Consider the following 21,522-nt stretch of genomic DNA (forward strand, 5'->3'; position numbering starts at 1 on the left):
ACTGTCTTGTCAATCTGTTTCTCCAGGCATGTTTGAATCATGCGTTGGTACGTGGCGCCGATGTTCTTGAGCCCGAAGGGCATAGTGTTGAAGCAGAATGGCCCATATGGGGTGATGAATGTTGTTGTAGCTTGATTGGATTCCTTCATTTTGATTTGATGGTACCCGGAATATGCGTCAAGAAAACACGATGAGTCATGTCCTGCGGTGGCGTCAATGATTTGATCGATGCGGGGGAGGGGGAAGGAATCCTTGGGGCATGCCTTGTTGAGGTCTTTAAAATCGACACACGGGTGCCAGGATTTGTCCTTATTTGGTACCATCACCAAATTTGCCAGCCAGTCCGGACTTTTTATTTCTCTAATGAATCTGGCCTCGATTAGCTTGGCAAGCTCTTCCCCAATAGCTTGGCGTTTGGGTTCGGAGAAGCGCCACAGTGTTTGCTTGACTGGTTTGTGTCCCTTCAATATATTGAGGTTGTGTTCGGCCAACTCGTGTGGGATTCCTGGCATGTCAGAATGGTGCCAGGCAAATATATCCCAATTCTCGCGTAGGAACTCTCGTAGAGCAGCGTCAACCATTGGGTCTAGTTGTGCTCCTATGGATGCTATCTTCTTTGGGCCCGTTGGGTGGACTTGGAATTTGACTATTTCTTCTGTCGGCTTGAATGAGGTAGATTTGGGTCGCTTGTCTAGGACCACATCATATTTGTCCACCGTGGAGCGTAGCGCGGTTAATTCTTCGGCCGCAAGGGCTTCAGATAATGCCTCGAGGGCCAGGGACGCGGTTTTATTCTCGGCGCGGAGTGCTATGTCCAGATCACTAACTAGAGTGATTATGCCATTGGGCCCGGGCATCTTAAGCTTCATGTACCCATAATGGGGTATTGCCTGAAAGCGCGTGAATGCATCTCGCCCCAAGAGGCGTGATATCTGTTGTTGAAGGGGGGCACCTAGAAAGTTATTTCTTCGGACCAATAGTTCTTCGGCGTGCCGAATACCACATTGAGTGTGATTTTTCCCGCACACCGTGCCTCCCGACTAGGAATGATTCCTCGGAAGGTCATGTTGCTTTTCTCAATGCGGCTCATGTCTATTTCCATCTTTCGTATTGTATCCTCATAGATGAGGTTTAGTCCGCTGGCGCCGTCCATGAGAACCTTGGTGAGCCGAAAGCCATCCAAAATTGGGCTGAGGACCAAGGCGGCTGGTGCTCGGACAGTCCTGTGTTTTGGTTCATCGCTAGCGTTAAAGGTTATCGCTGTGTCGTCCCAGGGGTTTATTATTGCGATCTGGCAGACTTCGGCGAGTTCGCAGAGTGCCCTTTTGCACCTATTGTTTGAAGTGAATGTCTCAAAGACTACCAGAACTCTGGGTTTGTGGTCTTCTGGAGGGTGTTGCTCTGGGATGTCCTTGGTGAGGATGTCCTCACCGTTTTTGGCTACCTACCGGAGTATCCAACATGCTCTAAGGCTATGGGTTGGTATAGTATCTGGTGTGGTGTGTATTTTGCAGGGGCCATCAAGCCATCCCTCCAGAACGGTACCGCGTCACGTAATGGGTTTGTATTTCTTGGCTATTGGTCTGGGCGCGTTAGAGGGGTGCACCCTTTTTGACTGGACCAGTGGTTGAGTTGGCGCCGATAGCTCCCAAACTGTGTGATTTCTCTAGGCGCTCTCCATTGCGCTGTACTTCTGTACAATAGTTACCAAGTTAGTGAAGTGTAGTATGCGGCGGCGATTAATGGCATTGAGGAGTCCTTCGTTCGTGCAGTTATTGCGGAACGCTGATATCGCGTCCTCGTCGCGGCAATCCTTGACCTTCTCCTTGACAAGGAGAAATCTGGCCTAGAAGTGGTGGACCGTTTCTCGAGACTATTGTTTTGTGCTCGTGAGAGCACTTATGTCTGGGTGGGTGGGTGGAATTGGATCTGAACCCTGACCCGATCGATGATCCGGAGTCTGGGGTTTTTCCAGACTGAACAGTCCGGGCTCCGGAGTGTCTTCTGATTTTTTAAGCCTACCGTCCGACTCTAAGTTCAGAGGGCAAGGCGTGTCCTTCTGCCGGTTGGTGTCCGGCTTCTCGAGGTTGAAGATCCAAACATAAATCATCCTCAATGTAGAGGAAGGTTTATCTTGCTCCTCGACTACCGCTATCTGGTGGGTGATCGGTGGAGAATTAATCTCTCTCTGGTCGGGTTCAAGCCCAATCCGGTCGTAGTCTGTAGCGACTCCCAAGGCGGTAATGCGATCTAGGAGTTCATTCAAAGACGATAACTCCGTCGGATCCATCTGTTTGGCATATTAAGAATCAACGCAGATGCGTTTTTCGATGACTCGAGAGGTCATCCTCGCTGGCTTAGAGGCTAAGCGGGCGATCATGGTAAAATCGCCCAGCCGGAGGGTTTGGCCCGAGGCTAGAGCTCCTCCGGAGGTAATATTTTCCTTGACGGTAAGTCGAGCCATCAACCTCTATGACAACGGCACAGTGGAACTCTCAATGAAAGCACCAATGTCGGTGTAAAAACCGGCGGATCTCGGGTAGGGTGTCCCGAACTGTGCGTCCAAGGTTGATGGTAACAGGTAACAGGGGACACGAAGCTTTATCCAGGTTCGGGCCCTCTTGATGGAGGTAATACCCTACGTCCTTCTTGATTGATATTGATGAATATGAGTATTACCAGAGTTGATCTACCACGAGATCGTAACGTCTAAACCCTAGAAGTCTAGCCTGTATGACTAAGGTATTGAGTATCCCCTATCCGGACTAAGTCCTCCGGTTTATATAGACACCGGGGGATCTAGTGTTACATAGAGTCGGTTACATAATATGGAATCTTCATAGTTGTTCGCCAAGCCTGCCTTCCATGCCAAGGAGAGTCCCATCCGGACAAGGGCACCATCTTCGGTCTTCATATCTTCACAGCCCATCAGTCCGGCCCATAGATAACAGGCCGGACACCCGAGGACCCCTTAGTCCAGGACTCCCTCACCCATACCCGATACTCAATTCTCCTTTGGTGATGAAGAAGATGGAGACGGTGATGAAGCGATCCTATCCTTAAGGATCAAGAGATTCTCCAATCGATGGAAGATGCTCCGGAGGTGGATGATATGCTTTTGATGCAGAATATTTTCCCGAGTGAGATACTTATTTTGTATGCGAACTATTTCAATGATGCGAAAGGCTTCAATCTCAGGAGATGTAAGGTGAACAAGGTAGGGTTTAAGTATATCTTCCTCATCCTCCTCGGCTGGCAGTGCTTGTTCAAAGACCGGAGACTGATCTACAATAACCTCCATGCTCTCATCTCCTCTGACGGCTTCCGCGGGCTCTTCTCTCTTCAGCTCGATCTTCATCAACCAAGCTTCGTCTTCCACGTTTTTGGAGGAAGAAGAAGACATGGTGCCTAACTCAACAGATCTGACAGAAAACAGCAAGAAAAGAGAATAGGGGATTTTTCCGCGATACGGTGGCTAACAGGTTTGGGAAGTATATATATATATATATATATATATATATATATATATATATATATATATATATATATATATATATATATATTATCTTGGGGGACAAGGAAACGGAAGAAAAACAGAGTCCGGAAGGTGTCCCAGGTGGGCACAACCCACCTGGGCGCGCCAGGCAAGCCTGGCGCGCCCTGGTGTCTTGTGCCCACCAGGGTACGCTTCTCGGTAGTTTCTTATTTTCCTATTTTTCTAAATATTCCAAAACTGACAAAAATATTTTTGCGGATTTTTCGGAGTCTGTTTACTTACCGTATCACGTACCTCCTTATTTTCACGATTCTGGAGTGTTCCAGAAGGACTCTTTTATGTGTTTTTCCGTGTTATAGTTTGGATAATATTATTTTCAACATTAATGGGCGTTCCTGAGATATGATGTTTTATTCGTTGCCCATTGACAACCTTCTGGTTAGTACCTTCGACATTATTTATTTTGATGGCCCTAGACCGATAAGCCTCCTCGATAACATAAGGGCCTTCCCATTTTGAGAGGAGTTTTCCTGCAAAGAATCTGAAACTAGAGTTGTACAAAAGAACATATTCTCCGAATTTAAACTGACGCTTTAGGATTCTTTTGTCATGCCATCTTTTAACTTTTTCTTTGAATAATTTTGCATTTTCATAAGCTTGGGTTCTCCATCATCTAATGATCTAATATCAAATAACCTCTTTTCACCAGCAAGTTTGAAATCATAGTTGAGCTCTTTGATAGCCCAATATGCTTTATGTTCTAACTCAAGAGGCAAATGACATTCTTTTCCATAAACCATTTTATAAGGAGATATACCCATAGGATTTTTATATGCTATTCTATAAGCCCAAAGTGCATCATCTACTTTCTTACACCAATTCTTCCTGGACCTATTGACAGTCTTTTGCAAAATTAATTTTATTTCTCTATTGCTAAGTTCAACTTGACAACTAGACTCATGATGACAGGGTGATGCAATTCTATGGTTAACATCATACTTGGCAAGCATTTTATGGAAAGCACCATGAATAAAGTGTGAACCACCATCAGTCATTAAATATCTAGGGACTCCAAACCTTGGGAAAATAACTTCCTTAAGCATTTTAATAGAGGTGTTGTGATCATCACTACTGGTTGGAATAGCTTCTACCCATTTAGTAACATAATCAACATCAACCAAAATATGTGTATACCCATTAGAGGAAGGAAAAGGTCCCATATAATCAAATCCCCAAACATCAAATGGTTCAACAACAAGTGAATAATTCATAGGCATTTCTTGATGCTTACCGATATTAACTATTCTTCGACATTCATCCCAAGATAAGATGAACTTACGAGCATCCTTGAAGAGAGTAGGCCAATAAAATCTAGATTGCAATACCTTGTGAGAAGTTCTATCTCCAGCATGATGCCCTCCATAAGCTTCAGAGTGACATTTCCGTAGGATTTGTTCGTGTTCATGCTCAGGTACACAACGTCTAATAATACCATCTACTCCTTCTTTATAAAGATGTGGGTCATCCCAAAAGTAATGTCATAAATCATAGAAGATTTTTCCTTTTGTTGATACATAAAGCTAGGTGGTAAATATTTAGCAACAATGTAATTAGCATAGTCAGCATACCAAGGAGTACTATGAGCAACATTTATTGCAGCTAACTGCTCATCAGGAAAACTATCATCAATAGGTAGTGGGTCATCAGGCACATTTTCAAGCCTAGACAAATTATCAACTACGGGGTTCTCAGCTCCTTTTCTATCAATGATATGTAAATCAAATTCTTGTAACTAGAGAACCATCGAATAAGTCTAGGTTTAGCATCTTTCTTTTCCATAAGATATTTAATAGCAGCATGATTGGTGTGAACAATTACTTTGGAATCAACAATATAAGGTCTAAATTTATCACAAGCAAACACCGCCGCTAAGAATTCTTTTTCAGTAGTAGCATAATTTTTTTGAGCACTGTCTAGAGTTTTACTAGTATAATGAATAACATTCAGTTTCCTATCAACTCTTTGTCCTAGAACAACACCAACAACATAACCAGTAGCATCACACATAATTTCAAAAGGCAAGTTCCAATCAGGTGGTTGAACAATAGGTGCAGAAATTAAGGCTTTCTTGAGTGTTTCAAAGGCTTATAAACAATCATCATAAAAAACAAATGGAATATCCTTTTGCAAAAGATTCGTAAGAGGCCTATAAATTCTAGAGAAGTCTTTGATAAATCTCCTATAGAAACCAACATGACCATGGAAACTACGAATACCTTTGATATCTTTAGGACATGGCATTTTCTCAATTTGTCCACTTCAATACCTTTTTCAGAAATTTATGGCCCAAGACAATACCTTCATTAACCATAAAGTGGCACTTCTCCCAATTCAAGACAAGATTTGTTTGTTCACATCTCTGCAAAACTTGATCAAGATTGCTTAAACAATCATAAAAAGACTTCCCATAAACAGACAAGTCATCCATGAAAACCTCAACAATCTTTTCACAAAAGTCAGAGAATATAGCAGTCATAGATGTTTGAAAAGTAGCAGGTGCATTACATAAACTGAAAGGCATAAGTTTATAAGCATAGGTTCCAAAGGGACAAGTAAAAGTGGTCTTTTCTTGATCAGGTTGAGAAACAGGTATTTGTGAAAAAACAGAATATCCATCAAGGAAGCAAAAGTGTGTGTGCTTAGACAATATTTCAAGCATTTGATCAATGAAAGGCAGAGGGTAATGGTCTTTTCTAGTTGCTTTGTTTAATTTTCTAAGATCAATTACCATTCTATAGCCTGTAACAATTATTTGTGGAATAAGTTCATTCTTATCATTAGGAACAATAGTTATACCTCCTTTCTTAGGGACACAATGAACGATACTTACCCATCTACTATCAGCTATAGGATATATTATACCTGCTTCCAGTAGTTTTAAGATTTCCGTTCTTACCACTTCCTTCATTTTTGGATTTAACCGACGTTGGTGATCAACAATAGGTTTAGCATCAGGTTCCATATTAATTTTGTGCTAACATGGAGTGGGACTATTTCCCTTTAAATCATCAAGAGTATATCCAATATTAGGTCGGTGCTTCCTTAGAACTTTCAATAATCTTTCTTCTTCATGTTATGAAAGGTTAGCACTAATAATAACATGATATATCTTATTTTCATCTAGATAAGCATATTTCAAAGTGTCTGGCAATTGTTTTAATTCAAACACAGGATCACCTTCAGGTGGAGGAGGTCCTCCTAGAGTTTCAATAGGAAAATTGTGTTTAAGCAGAGGACGTTGTTCAAAGAAAATCTTAGCTATTTCATTTCTTTCATGCATATGTAAATCATTTTCATGGTCTAGCAGATATTGTTCTAAAGGATCAGTAGGAGGCACAACAATAGAAGCAAGACCAATTAATTCATCTTTACTAGGCAATTCTTTTTCATGAAGCTTTCTACTAAACTTGGAAAAATTAAACTCATGAGACTCATCACCAAAACTAACACCGACAGTTTATTTCTCACAGTCAATTTTAGCATTAACGGTGTTCAAGAAAGGCATGCCAAAGATAATGGGATAAAAGTCATCTTGTGGGGAACCAAGAACAAGAAAATCAGTAGGGTATTTTATTTTCCAACACAAGACTTCAACATCTCTAACAATCCCAATTGGTGATATAGTGTCTTGATTAGCAAGTTTAATAGTAACATCCATGTCTTCTATCTCTGCAGGTGCTATGTCATTCATAATTTCATGATATAAAGTGTAAGGAATAGCACTCACACTAGCACCTATGTCACATAAACCATGATAACAGTGATCTCCTATTTTAACTGAGACAACGGGCATGCCAACAATAGTCTATGTTTATCCTTTTTATCAGGTTTGGCAATTCTAGCAGCTTCTTCACAAAAGTAAATAACATGCCCATCCACATCTTTTTTCAAGAGATCTTTAACCATAGGAATACTAGGTTCTACTTCAATTTGTTTATCAGGTTTAGGTGTTATAATATAGCGTTTGTTAACCACAGTTGAAACTTTAGCATGTTCCTTTATCCTAACAGGGAAAGGTGGTTTCTCAATATAAGTAGAAGGAACAGCATGATCAACATTGTAAAGTGTAGTTTCTTCTTTAAATGGTACCGGTTCTTTAATTTCTTCTTTAATAGGTGGGTGATATTTAAACCACTTCTCCTTTGGGAGATCAACATGAGTAGCGAATGATTCACGGAAGGAGGTTACTATCTCAGAGTCAAGTGCATATTTAGTGCTAAACTTTTGAAAAGCATCGGTATCCATAAAAGATTTAACATAATCATACTTAAGTTTAATACCTGACTCTTTGCCTTCATCGAGTTCCCAATCTTCAGAGTTGCGTTTAGTTCTTTCCAAAAGATCCCACCAGAATTCAATAGTCTTCTTCATAAAAGAACCAACACAAGAGGTATCAAGCATGGTTTGATCATTACGAGGAAGCTGAGCATAAAAGTTCTGGATAATAATTTCTATTGAGAGCTCATGATTGGGCCATGAATGTAACATTGACTTAAGCCTCCCCCAAGATAGAGCGATACTTTATCCTTCATGAGGCCAAAAATTATATATATAATTCCGATCAAGATGAACTAGATGCATGGGATAATTTTTTTGATGGAACTCCAATTTCAAACGATTCCAATTCCAAGATCCAATATCATCGCATAGCCTATACCACGCCGACGCCTTTCCCGTCAAAGATAAAGGGAAAACCTTTTTCATAACTTCATATCTGGGTAAACCTGCAAGCTTGAACAATCCACAAATTTGTTCTACATATATCAAGTGCATATCAGGATGTTCGGTTCCATCTCCTGCATAAGGATTAGCTAGCAGTTGTTCTATCATTCCCGAAGGAATTTCATATTCAATATTTTCAGTAGGTGTAGTAGGTCGAGGGGTGGCTAATTGTGGTTCTGGTCGAGGTGAAGATACCCCAAACAAACCCCTCAAAGGACTGCTTTCCATAGTAACAAGTGACAATACATTTCAGCACACTATATAAATGTTTCCTTACCAATTCCACTTACCAAAGGCACTTCACTCCCCGGAAATGGCGCCATAAAATAGCCTTGATGACCCACAAGTATAGGGGATCAATTGTAGCTCTTTTTGATAAGTAAGAGTGTCGAACCCAATGAGGAGGAGAAGGAAATGACAAGTGATTTTCAGCAAGGTAATGTCTGCAAGTGCTGAAATTGTAAGTAACAAAGTAGTTTGATAGCAAGATGACTTGTAACGAGCAAGTAACGATAGTAGTAAAAAAGTGCAGCAAGGTAGCCCAATCCTTTTGAGTCAAAGGACATGCCAAAATGGTCTCTTATGATAAGCAAAGCGTTCTTGAGGGTACACGGAATTTTCATCTAGTCAATTTCATCATGTTGGCTTAATTCGTGTTCGGTACTTTGATAATTTGATATGTGGGTGGACCGGTGCTTAGGTGTTGTTCTTACTTGAACAAACCTCCTACGTATTATTAACCCTCCCGCAGGCATACGCAACTATGAGAAAAGTATTAAGAATAAATTCTAACCATAGCATTAAACTTTTGGATCCAATCGGTCTCTAACGGAATAGCGCATAAACTGGGGTTTAAGATTCTGTCACTCTTGCAACCCATCATCTAATTCCTACTCCACAATGCATTCCCTTAGGCCCAAATAAGGTGAAGTTTCATGTAGTTGACGTTCACATGACACCACTAAGGGAAGCACAACATACATACTATCAGAATATCGAACACATATTAAGTTCACATGATTACTTGCAACATGATTTCTCCCGTGACCTCAAGAACAAAAGTAACTACTCACAAATGATAATCATGCTCAAGATCAGAGGGGTATTAAATAGCATATTGGATCTGAACATATAATCTTCCACCAAATAAACCATCTGGTAATCAACTACAAGATGTAACCAACACTAGTAGTCACCCACAAGCACCAATCTATAGTTCCCGTAACAAGATTGAACACAAGAGATGAACTAGGGTTTGAGATGAGATGGTGTTGTTGAATATGTTGATGGAGATTGCCCGCCCCAAGATGGGAGAGTTGTTGGTGATGATGATGAAGATGATTTCCCCCTCCGAGAGGGAAGTTCCCCCGACGGAATCGCTCCACCGGAGGGCAAAAGTGCTCCTTCCCAAGTTCCGCCTCGAGACGGCGGTGCTCCGTCCCAAAAGTCCTCTCCTCATTTTTTCTAGGTCAAAATGACTTATATACAAAAAGATGGGCACCAGAGGTGGGACTGGGTGAGCACAACCCACCAGGGCACGCATGGGCTCCCTAGCGCGCCCCGGTGGGTTGTGCCCACCTGGTGGCCCCCCTCTGGTAGTTATTTGCTCCAATATTCTTCATATATTTGATAAAAAATCTCTGTGAAGTTTCGGCTTGTTTGGAGTTGTGCAGAATAGGGGGCCTGACGTAGCTTTTCCAGGTCCAGATTTCCAGCTGCCGGAATTCTCTCTCTTTGTGTATACCTTGCATATTATGAGAGAAAAGGCATTAGAATTACTCCAAAAAGCATTATTATGGATAAAAACATTATAAATAATAGTAAGAAAACATGATGCAAGATTGACGTATCAAGACTCCATTCTTCCTTGTCTACGGAGCTAAAGAGGTTCTCCCACATGAGGTCAGGCATCGCTCCGCGGGGTCTTGGCATTTGACGAGGCACGCCAAGACGTCTCACGGGGGATGGACCTCGTGCTGGGGGAGGAACGCCGCCGCCAAGCCTCGCTTCGAGCATGGAAGTACCAGCAGGCACTGCGGCGGTACCACTGCCGTAGCGTTTGCTCCAGGACGCTCGAGGTGGGTGATCTCGTGCTGAGGCGGGTGCTCTCCAAGGAGGGGCTGCATAAGCTCTCCCCCATGTGGGAGGGGCCATTCAGGATCACCCGTGTCTCCACGCTTGGCGCCGCGCGCTTGGAGACGCAGGACGAGATCCCCATCCATAACACATGGAACATCCAGCACCTCCGAAAGTTCTCCCCATGAAGCAAGGCCCCGCGCCTATGAAGGTCTTCACTCATGACACTCTCACGTAATAATGAGTTGGGGTTGTACACACCTCGGAGTCTCCTGAGGTCGTCCCTGGGCCTCACGGGGGCTCCCACCCACGTTCTAGTGGAGGCCCCATGCTCCGCGCTAGTGGGAAGACAAGAAGACTATTCTAGGTGCCGGACGCGGCTATTCTTTTGCTTGCTTTCTATAGCTAGTTTTCAACTTCTTGAATGACATTTGAAGCTTTTGCGTCTTCCATTCACCAGATTTAGAATTTTCTCTCTTGATTCACTCGCTTTTCCAAACTTGTCCCAGGAAGAGCGACAGTTGCCCGTCGGTCCTACTCGCGTGTCCCACGCACAGGGGCTAGGTAGGTGTGTACGCCTGGGCTCGCCCGCAGCCACACCTCGCAGAAGCCTTATTGCCCTAGATCTTCGGTGTCCTTAACCCTTGCGAGATGCTCTTGAACGAGCTCGTGGGTATGCGTACCCTCTTAAGTCCATGCCTCTAGGCATCGCGATGTGGTGTACCAGCCACAACCAACCCACGCTCGGGGGCTTGTGCGAGGTAGGACGAGATGCCTCATGAGGCCTTCTAAAAACTCTGTAGCTATACAACATCTACTGAGGCTTGACGGCTCCTGAGTTGGCAGGAAGGAAGCCCTTGGAAGATACCTCTGGAATGGCGCGCCCTCGCGACATGGGAGACTACCACAACCCTAACCACACCTAGTAGAAACACGGGTATCACGGCACAATCAGAATAAAAATATAGCATAGTGGCGCAAGCGCCGTGGTTCATTACACACCCCAGCAGGGCCCTCTACTTTTTTCGTATACAGGAGAAAGGAAAGGAAAAACAAAAGCGTGCCGCACGATGATACGTCTCCAATGTATCTATAATTTTTGAATGCTCCATGCTATATTATCTACTGTTTTGGACATTATCGGGTTTTATTATCCACTTTTATATTATTTTTTCGGACTAACCTATTAACCGGAGGCCCAGCCCAGAACTGCTGTTTTTTTGCCTGTTTTAGGGTTTCGAAGAAAAGGAATATCAAACGGAGTCCGAACGGAATGAAACCTTCGGGAACGTGATTTTCTCACCAAATACAACTCAGGAGACCTGGACCCTACGTCAAGCCAACCAACAGGAGGCCACGAGGTAGGGGGCGCGCCTGCCCCCCCCAGGCACGCCCTCCACCCTCGTGGGCCCCCTGTTGCTCCACCGACGTACTTCTTCCGCCTATATATACCGACGTACCGCCAAACGGTCAGATACGGAGCCAAAAACCTAATTCCACCGCCGCAACTTTTTGTATCCACGAGATCCCATCTTGGGGCCTGTTCCGGAGCTCCGCCGGAGGGGGCATCGATCACGGAGGGCTTCTACATCAACACCATAGCCCTTCTGATGAAGTGTGAGTAGTTTACTTCAGACCTACAGGTCCATAGTTAGTAGCTAGATGGCTTCTTCTCTCTTTTTGGATCTCAATACAATGTTCTCCCCCTCTCTTGTGGAGATCTATTCGATGTAATCTTCTTTTTGTGGTGTGTTTGTTGAGACCGATGAATTGTGGGTTTATGATCAAGTCTATCTATGAATAATATTTGAATCTTCTCCGAATTCTTTCATGTATGATTGGTTATTGTAACATCCCAAATTTTCAATTTGGAATGTTATACATTAGATCATCATGCATATCATATTTTATTTTGCATTTTGGTTGATCCTAGAAATTCTACGCAACTCAATGACCCACGGAGAGAGTTGGGGATTTCGTTATTTTCATATTTGAGTTTTCTCAAATTTTGAGAATAGGATCATTTGATTTTATTTATTTTATCATCAATTATTTCTAATACAAAAATATGAGAGAGGGAATAAAATGACTTTCCCAAAATAAAATCAAATAAGATTTTATTTCGGAGTTTTTCCGTGTTTTATTTGAATTTAGGAAAAATGTGCGTTTTTCAAAATTGCATTTAGGGCCCAAATAAATGTTCACCTTGTGCGGCTTGATTTTAGAAGCCCGTGAAAATTTATTTCGGAGTTTTTGGAGTCCGTTTAGTATTTTTTTTTTATTTTTCTTCCGAGCGGAATAATTAAAAAAACGAACCGACTTCGGGCCGTACCCGAGCGGGACTCCGCCCGGGGGCAGCCTTTAAATAGCGCCGCCCCGAGCCGCCCCAGCCCATCAGCCCCGCCTCAATCCGCGTGCGCCGCCGGAGCCGCCGCCGCCGACGACGATCCAGCCGCCCGAGGTTCGTCGCGCCTCATTTTCCGTGCCGAAAAAAAGAGAAAAAAATTCAGCGTTCGTCGTTTTTCTTTTTCTCGGATTAAATCCGTGATTTTTCTGATCGCGATTCCTGATCCAATTTTCGTTTTAGTTTAACTTTTCGCTCGTTTATCAGAATCAGGCGATTCAAGCGCCTAGAGTTTCGTCTCGAAACCCTCTATCCGTTTAACCAACTTAAACAAGATTTTGCTACTGTAAAATTTGCCCTAGATCCAGATTAGTAGAACGAAGTTGTTTTCTTTCGCAGTTTGATATTCGTTGCTTCGTTCGATGTGATTCTTTTTGCCAACCGGAGTTCTTAAGTGGAACCATCTGGTTAGATCTCTTATTTGAGTTTTACCCGTCCTTTAGATGAGTACTTATTGTATGCTTGTTTGTTTGTCTGCGATAGAATACCCGGAGTGCGCCGCCTGTTACTTCGAATCGTTAGGTTTCACGGATCATCAGCAAGACAAGTAACACTTTGATCATACCTTTTCTACTACCCAGTTTTATTGCATTAGATCAATCCTCACACATTGCATGATTAGGATCTAATTAAACTGTGGGATGGGAAGTAGATGAGGTAGTACCTATTACCTGTCTATTATCAAACCTTTGGGAGTTACTTCTACGTTTGCTTATTATGCCATGCTATGCTAGTAGACGTGGATTGGGTGAGTGAAATCCATGACAGATGTGAGATTGTTAATTAATGGTTTATCTAAGGTGGCAACTTAAACACACATCTGGGTGGATTGAGGCACCTGGGTATTCCAGGACTTGCCTGTTTTCTTTTAGACCGCCACCCAGGCTCAAAGGGATCATGAAACTATTCATACTAGAAACTTCCGTGTGCAGCCACAAGCTATTATGGGCTCTAGCATAGTTGACTAAGTTGTGCGAACTCTTACAGTGGTAGACTAGCAGATGTAGGGGATGTAGGTGGTACGGTCTACCCGATCGTAAGGTGCTAGCGCTTCTGAAAGACTATGTCTGGGTCATCCGTCTTCTCAAACAACCTGTAGTGCGAGAAACCAAACGGAGGCGATCGAGTCTTGTGGGGAAAAGTGCGCAAACCTATGCAAAGTGTAATAAACTAATCATGGTTAGCCGTGTCCCCGGTTATGGACATCTTGAGTATCTAGTACTTGGATTTTCATGTGAATCTCAACATGTTACTCTAAATTAATTTTGTTGGGTTATGTTTAATGATGATGATTAATTGGGATTGAGAATGCTGTCAACCATTCTCAATGTTTAACAACCACCATGATAGTAATTAAATTTTATTCCTTTGAAGTAGGGAAAAATTGGCTTCACGCAAAACTATAACCATAGAGCTTTCCACCAGCCAAATATGCATATAGTATAGCTGTTTCATTCCATTACTCTCTATGTGTTACCTTGCCAGCATATTCCATGTGCTGACCCATTTTCGGGCTGCAACATTAATGTTGCAGACTTTTCAGACGACGATTAAGGAGTTTTTAGGTCGTGGTTCTATACTTAGTGATGCCGTTGGAGTTGATGGACTCACTTATCTTCCAAGCCTTCCGCTGTTATCGTTATTAGATGGCCTTAAGCCTTACTTATTGTAATAAGTTCTCTTTTGAGACACTCGATGCAATAAGTGTGTGATTGCTACTCTGTTATAAATCCTCCGAGTACTGTGTGGTGTCAGCATTACTGATCTAGGGATGACACCTTAGCAGAGAGATCAGACTGTTTGAGGTCTGGTCGCTACAGTTATCTTTGCAAGTCTCTTCGAATTATCAGTTTGGTTTGGCCTACTAGATTGATCTTTCTTGCAATAGGAGAAGTGCTTAGCTTTGGGTTCAATCTTGCGGTGTCCTTCCCCGGTGACAGTAAGGGCAGCAAGGCACGTATTGTATTGTTGCCATCGAGGATAACAAGGTGGGTTTTCTTCATATTGCATGAGTCTATCCCTCTACATCATGTGATCTTGCTTAAGGCGTTACTCTATTTTAACTTAATACTCTAGATGCATGCTGGATAGCAGTCGATGAGTGGAGTAATAGTAGTAGATGCAGGCAGGAGTCGGTCTACTTTTCTTGGACGTGATTCCTATATACATGATCATGCCTAGATATTCTCATAACTATGCTCAATTCTGTCAATTGCTCAACAATAATTTGTTCACCCACCATAGAATACTTATGCTCTCGAGAGAAGCCACTAGTGAAACCTATGGCACCGGGTCTATCTTTATCATATCAATCTCCTACTACTTAGTTATTTACTTTGCTATTTATTTTGCCTTTATTTTACTTTGCATCTTTATCATAAAAATACCAAAAAAATATTATCTTATCATATCTATCAGATCTCACTCTCGTAAGTGGCCCTATAGGGATTGACAACCCCTATTTGTGTTGGTTGCGAGGATTTATTTGTTTTGTGCAGGTACGAGGGACTTGCATGTAGCCTCCTACTGGATTGATACCTTGGTTCTCAAAAACTGAGGGAAATACTTATGCTACTTTGCTGCATCATCCCTTCCTCTTCGGGGAAAACCAACGCAGTGCTAAAAGAGGTAGCAAGAAGGATTTCTGGCGCCATTGCCGGGGAGGTCTATGCAAAAGTCAACATACCAAGTACCCATCACATACCCTTATCTCCCGCATTACATTATTTGCCTTTTTCCTCTCATTTTCCTCTCCCCCCCAATTCACCCTTGCCATTTTATTCGCCCTCTCTCTCTCTATCCTCCCTCTCTTTCTCTATTTGCCCTTTTTGTCCGCTTGCTTTTTGTTTGCTTGTGTGTTAGTCTGCTTGCTTGTCGTTATGGCTAGTCCCTTATCTTCTCCGTTGTCTCCCAAGAATGAAATTCTAAATTTTAAGCAGAGGGAGGGTGAAAATCTAAAAGATACTTGGTATAGAATTTGCAATGCTCAAAATAAATCTGCTAGGAAGCAATCTACTACCATTCTCTTCACAATTTTTATGTAGGCATTACTCCTTGGCACCGTTATGTTCTTGATACTATTACCGGAGGGAATTTTTTGGGTAGCCATACTTTTGATTCTTATAATGCTATTTTAGATTTATTTGCCCCCCCCCTCTTTTGGTTAATGGGACTATATTAACTTTGGAGCATGTAATGCAAAGGCTTGAAATTATTGAAAATAAGGTTGCTACTGTAGAGTTAATTGAAAATTTGGATAAAAAGATCCACAGCCGAATCTCTCAATATGGATCTAAAGTAGGAGTTACTTCGAAAGATATTAGAGAAAAGGAACCCATAGTTAATGAGAAAATAAATCACGGTTCCGTTAGGATCGATAAACTTGAGAATATTATTACCAATTTGTGAACTGCTTTTTCTTCCGTAAAGAATACTCCAAGTTCCTCCACTAAAGTTGCCAAGCTTATGTATGTTCCTAAAAATAAGGGTGAATCATCTAGTAAGGAAAATGTGGATCTTAAATCTATAAGTGTTCATTGCAATCTTTTTGCTATCATTAAGGAACCATTTCTTACGAATGAATTTATCAATCTTGTGCCTAAAAGTTTGATAATTAATAAAAATAAAGAAATTCCTAAAGATGGTAGATGCCTCATTGAAGAATTGCCTACAAAAGATGGCAATACCTAGATCTATTCTTGCTTGTTATGCCTAGCTAGGGGCATTAAACGATAGCGCTTGTTGGGAGGCAACCCAATTTTCTTTTTATTCCTTGCTTTTTGCTCCTGCTTAGTAATAAATAATTTATTTAGACTCTGTTTTGGTTGTGATTAATTAGTGCTTGTGCCAAGTAGAACCGTTGGGAAGACTTGGGGAAAGTCTTGTTGAACTTGCTGTAAAAAACAGAAACTTTAGTGCTCACGAGAACTGCTGTCATTTTTATTTGGAAAGTGCTATTTAGTTAATTCTTTTTGCAAATGATTAATAGATAAATTCCTCACGTCCAGAAGTTTATTTTAGAATTTTTGGGGTTCCAGATCTTGCGCTAGCTACAGATTACTACAGACTGTTCTGTTTTTGACAGATTCTGTTTTTCGTGTGTTGTTTGCTTATTTTGATGAATCTATGGCTAGTAAAATAGTTTATAAACCATAGTGTCGGTGTCAAAACCGGCGGATCTCGGGTAGGTGTTCCCGAACTGTGCGTCTAAGGCGGATGGTAACATGAGGCAGGGGAGAAAATGTTCTACCCAGGTTTGGGCCCTCTTGATAGAGGTAAAACCCTACGTCCTGCTTGATTAATATTGATGATATGGGTAGTACAAGAGTAGATCTACCATGAGATCAGAGAGGCTAAACCCTAGAAGCTAGCCTATGGTATGATTGTATGTTGTCCTATAGACTAAAACCCTCCAGTTTATATAGACACCGGAGAGGTTAGGGTTACAGAAGGTCGGTTACAAAGGAGGAGATACACATATCTGTATTGCCTAGCTTGCCTTCCACGCCAAGTAGAGTCCCATCCGGACACGAGACGAAGTCTTCAATCTAGTATCTTCATAGTCTAACAGTCCGGCCAAAGGATATAGTCTGGCTGTCCGGAGACCCCCTAATCCAGGACTCCCACAGTAGCCCCTGAACCAGGCTTTCAATGACGATGAGTCCGGCGCGCAGTATTGTCTTCGGTATTGCAAGGCGGGTTCCTCCTCCGAATATACCACGGAAGAATTTGAATATAAGGATGGTGTCCGACCCTGCAACATAAGTTCCACATACCACCGTAGAGAGAATAACATTTCCACAAATCCAATTTGCTGACTTGTTTTGGCAACACGACATTATGTCACGGCCCGGTGATTATTCAAACCGTTTCCTTTAACTAGCCCCGCACATAACGCGAGGCAGTTTTTTGACACGTCTTGTCAAAGCAGAGATCGTGTCCCCTTATCACGAGATTCTCATCAATACGGGCGTGGGTAACCCAACCGTGTCTAGGACTCCTAGATTATAGGAAAATCCCAAACGGCTACGGTGAGGACGCTTGATATTCACCCTCTTTATAAAGGTACAAGGCTTTTACTTTTTCCCCTCCCATGCTTAATTGAATCCTCCCCCCGCCTCAAGTTCGAACACCCAAAGCCCAAGTCAGGTGCTTCGGACCTTCAATCATGTCCGGATCTAGCCTTCAAGGCTGGTGGATGCCCTCCTCCGTCACGGGAGAGGATATCAAGAAGTTGAGGGAGGCCATATACCTGACCGCCAAGGTTTCGCATCGGCTGCCTGCCCGAGGGCAGGTCGTCCCTACTCCTGAACCCAACGAGAACGTTGTGTTCACCTCCCACTTCCTCCGAGGTCTGGGCCTCACCCTGGATCCCTTTGTTAGGGGTTTGATGTTCTATTACGGGCTAGATTTCCACGATCTAGCCCCGGATTCCTTTCTCCACATCTCGACATTCATTGTCGTGTATGAGGCCTTCCTCCGCATTACCCCTCACTTCGGCCTATGGCTCAAGACCTTTGACGTGAAGCCGTAGATGGTCAACGGGCAGCATGCAGCGTGCGGAAGCGCATTAATAGCAATATAGCAGGAGCTCCGTGGCCCAAAGCTTCCTTTCCAGAGGTGTCCGGATTATGGCAACAGGAGTGGTTTTACATCACAGCTCCCAGAAGTGCCAAGTGGGTGGCTGCCCCTGCTTTCCGCTCGGGCCCTCCACCACAACTGATGTCATGGATTAGCAGAGGACTGAGCTGGGGTCCAGCCAAGGACGTGCCTATACTGCAGAGCCGCATTCGCGATCTCTTCGAAAGAGATTTCAGTCTGGTTATGGTGATGCAAGTCATGCTAGTTCGTCGAGTCCAGCCTTGCAAACGCCGGCCACTCCGCATGTGGGAGTTCAACCCAGAAGGGCCACGAACAATTCAGAATTTCCTCGGCCTAACGCACGAGGAGATGTACAAATCATTCTTCGGACCCCAAATAGAGTGTCCGGATACTACCGAGGACATGGGCCTGAGCAGCAACCGTACTGCCGGCCAAGTAAGTAATCCTTTAGCTGAACACACCTTCTTTTATTTACCATGACGTCATTCTGAGAAGTCGCTCTTTGACCAGGACTGGCTAACAAAGTCGAAGATGATTCGATGTTCGGCCCCCCTTCCTGAGGGTTTGGAGAATCCGGTACTGGAAAAGATGCTCGAGCTAGCACCCTGCCTGGAGCCCTCAAAGGAAGATAAAGGGGGGAATAATGAGGTCGAGAGCGGGCCCCCTCGCTACCAATTCCAACCGAGGGAATGAGCACCTCTGTGAAGGAGGATAACCAAGGAGAAGAATCCGACCTTCTCTTGCTTCAGGGAAGGAAGAGGACTGCCTCTGAAGATCTGGAAACCGAGGTTTCCAAACGGGAGAAGAAGTCTCCACTAGAGGGTCCTGCCTTGGAGGGTGATTTTGCCGCACAAAGTCCGCGCGAGGATCAGCCCTCCAACGAGCTGTAAGTAATCAGAAAGTACTTTAATAGTGGAGATATACTACCTTACCTCTAAGGAAAATAACCGAATCATTTATCTTGCAGTTCGGATCTTAGCCCTTCTCAGCAGAGCTCGTCTTCAGGGGATCTTCTTCCGGAGATGATGGAGAGCGAAACACCTCCCCCGGACTCCCCCGCTCAAGAAGCGGGCGACCTTGAAGTGTCATCGCGGAGGGCCTCTCTGGATCCGGTGAGGCCAGAAGATAATCCTATAGTCACCCGAAGTCCCCAGCGTCCGGCTCTTGAAGAGAGCAAACAAAAGAGTCCGGCACCGTCTGGTATGGGGTCGGACGTACTAAGGGAGCTGTTGGAGCGAGCGGCCATCTCAGAAGAACACCGTATATTGATGGGTACAGTGATGGAAAGAATTTCGTCCACCGAAAGCGGATTTCATGGAGCCTTTATGAGTCTACTGACGGGCTTTGAGGTACGTGAAACAATATACTTTTTGCTAGTACCGCACATTTTTAGGTGTGCCCTGTGTAGATAGTAGCCCCTGAGACCGTGGTCGTCATCGAGAACGGCGGCGAATAGAGGATTGTAGTCCCAAGTAATAATCATACCGCTTTATGTGCAGGTGATGGGAGCTCCGGTGGCTGGTCGGACTAATGAGTTTGCCGAACTAAAGCGGCAACTGGATGCGGCAGATGCCGACATCGAGCTTGTTAACAAGCGGCTTGACGAGGCACATGGTAAGTAATGTTTGTCCGGTTAACATCACATAGTAAGAGTAGCATGATGCCAGTATCTTTAATATGTTGTGACTGCAAACGGAGCTGCCACCGTGGAGACCCTTCGGGCGGAACTTGCCCGAGCCAAGGAACAAGCAAGAGTTAGTAATGCGGCTGCTTTGAAGGCGACCGAAGAGTTAAGAGCCGAGAAGGCCGCGCATTGTGAAAGCAAAGAGAAGATGGCCAAGATGGCCGTAGAATTCAAAGACACTGCTGATCGTTGCCAGTTCCTTGAAAAGGAGAACTGAGTGAAGGAAGCGGATGTTGAAAAGGCCATGATGGTGACCAAAGACACTCGCTCTGCTATGAGGGCGAAGAAGGAGGAGCTGTGTGACGCTGTGGATATTGCGACTAGGAAGCCCTTTCTGCCGCAGAGGAAGTTCGGATATCCGCGGTATGCCCCTATGGATCGGCTGTGGAGTTCGGCAGACGCATATATGGACTTGGCGGCAAGCGCTGTCGATGCGGTCGAATACTTCCGAGATCAGACAGATCGTGAAGTGGACTAGCTGTTCTGGTTGCAATTTAACGTTCCAGAGCATCCGCTTCCCTTGACTGATCAACTAGCCGAATGGGCCAAACTTAATAGGTTGTCCGGACTTGCCATGAGGTCCATCGTAGATCATTTGTGGCCGGAGAAGCCGAAGCCGAACAGCTATTTCAGCTTAGTGCAGTAGTTCCTTGATGCGATGCCGCGCATCAATGCAATGAAGAGTTCGGCGTGCATAGAAGGCTCGCGGATGGCCTTTGCCCGTGTTAAAGCATACTAGGCGGAGATGGATGCTACCATTGTTGCGGTGCAGGGTTCAGCCATAGGCCGAGTGGCGGCCGAGCACTATTTCGAAGAGGTTCTCGAGGGTGCTCGTTTGATAGAGGCCCAGTGCTCGAAGAATAGTATGTTTGAGTGATATGTATTCCCATTTTGAACACAATGTTTTTATGAAATTTATTAAGGCCGTGTTTATACTTTTGCCTGAAAGTAATATGATGCCTCCTATGCAGCCATTTATGTATACATGTGTATAACCTAAAAGATTGCAGTCGTCGGCTTCAGCCCCCATGCATATAATGCGGAGGTGTTCGCAAAAGACGCGTGTTCACACTTCAACCAATGTCTTTGTCCTATTAAGGAGGTGATAGCACAGCGAACGAGGCAACCCGACTATAATGCTTTAACACTTTCACTTAGCCATAGGAGTTTGATGGTGGGGCTACTATATAGCCCCTGTTGGCTCCGCACTCTCCCAAATTCGGGGTGCGTACATTCCTGGCTGGGAAACGGCCCTTCGTTAAGGCGAAGGAATTCTAACATTCCGATAGGTCATCGAGTGGTTGACCAGTCTCACGCTATATCATGACAGTCAGTTTTCGGCTTTGTCTACTGAGGTGCTCGTCCGGATGACCCCGGGCACAATTGCAGTAGTTCTCCTAGTGCTACCTTAGCCGATAGAGCGGAACGTAAGGTACCAAAACATAGGAGCCGGGCAAACCCAACATTTCACCAAAGACA

Source organism: Triticum aestivum, chromosome 7A (assembly GCF_018294505.1).
Source record: "Triticum aestivum cultivar Chinese Spring chromosome 7A, IWGSC CS RefSeq v2.1, whole genome shotgun sequence".
Taxonomy (NCBI): domain Eukaryota; kingdom Viridiplantae; phylum Streptophyta; class Magnoliopsida; order Poales; family Poaceae; genus Triticum; species Triticum aestivum.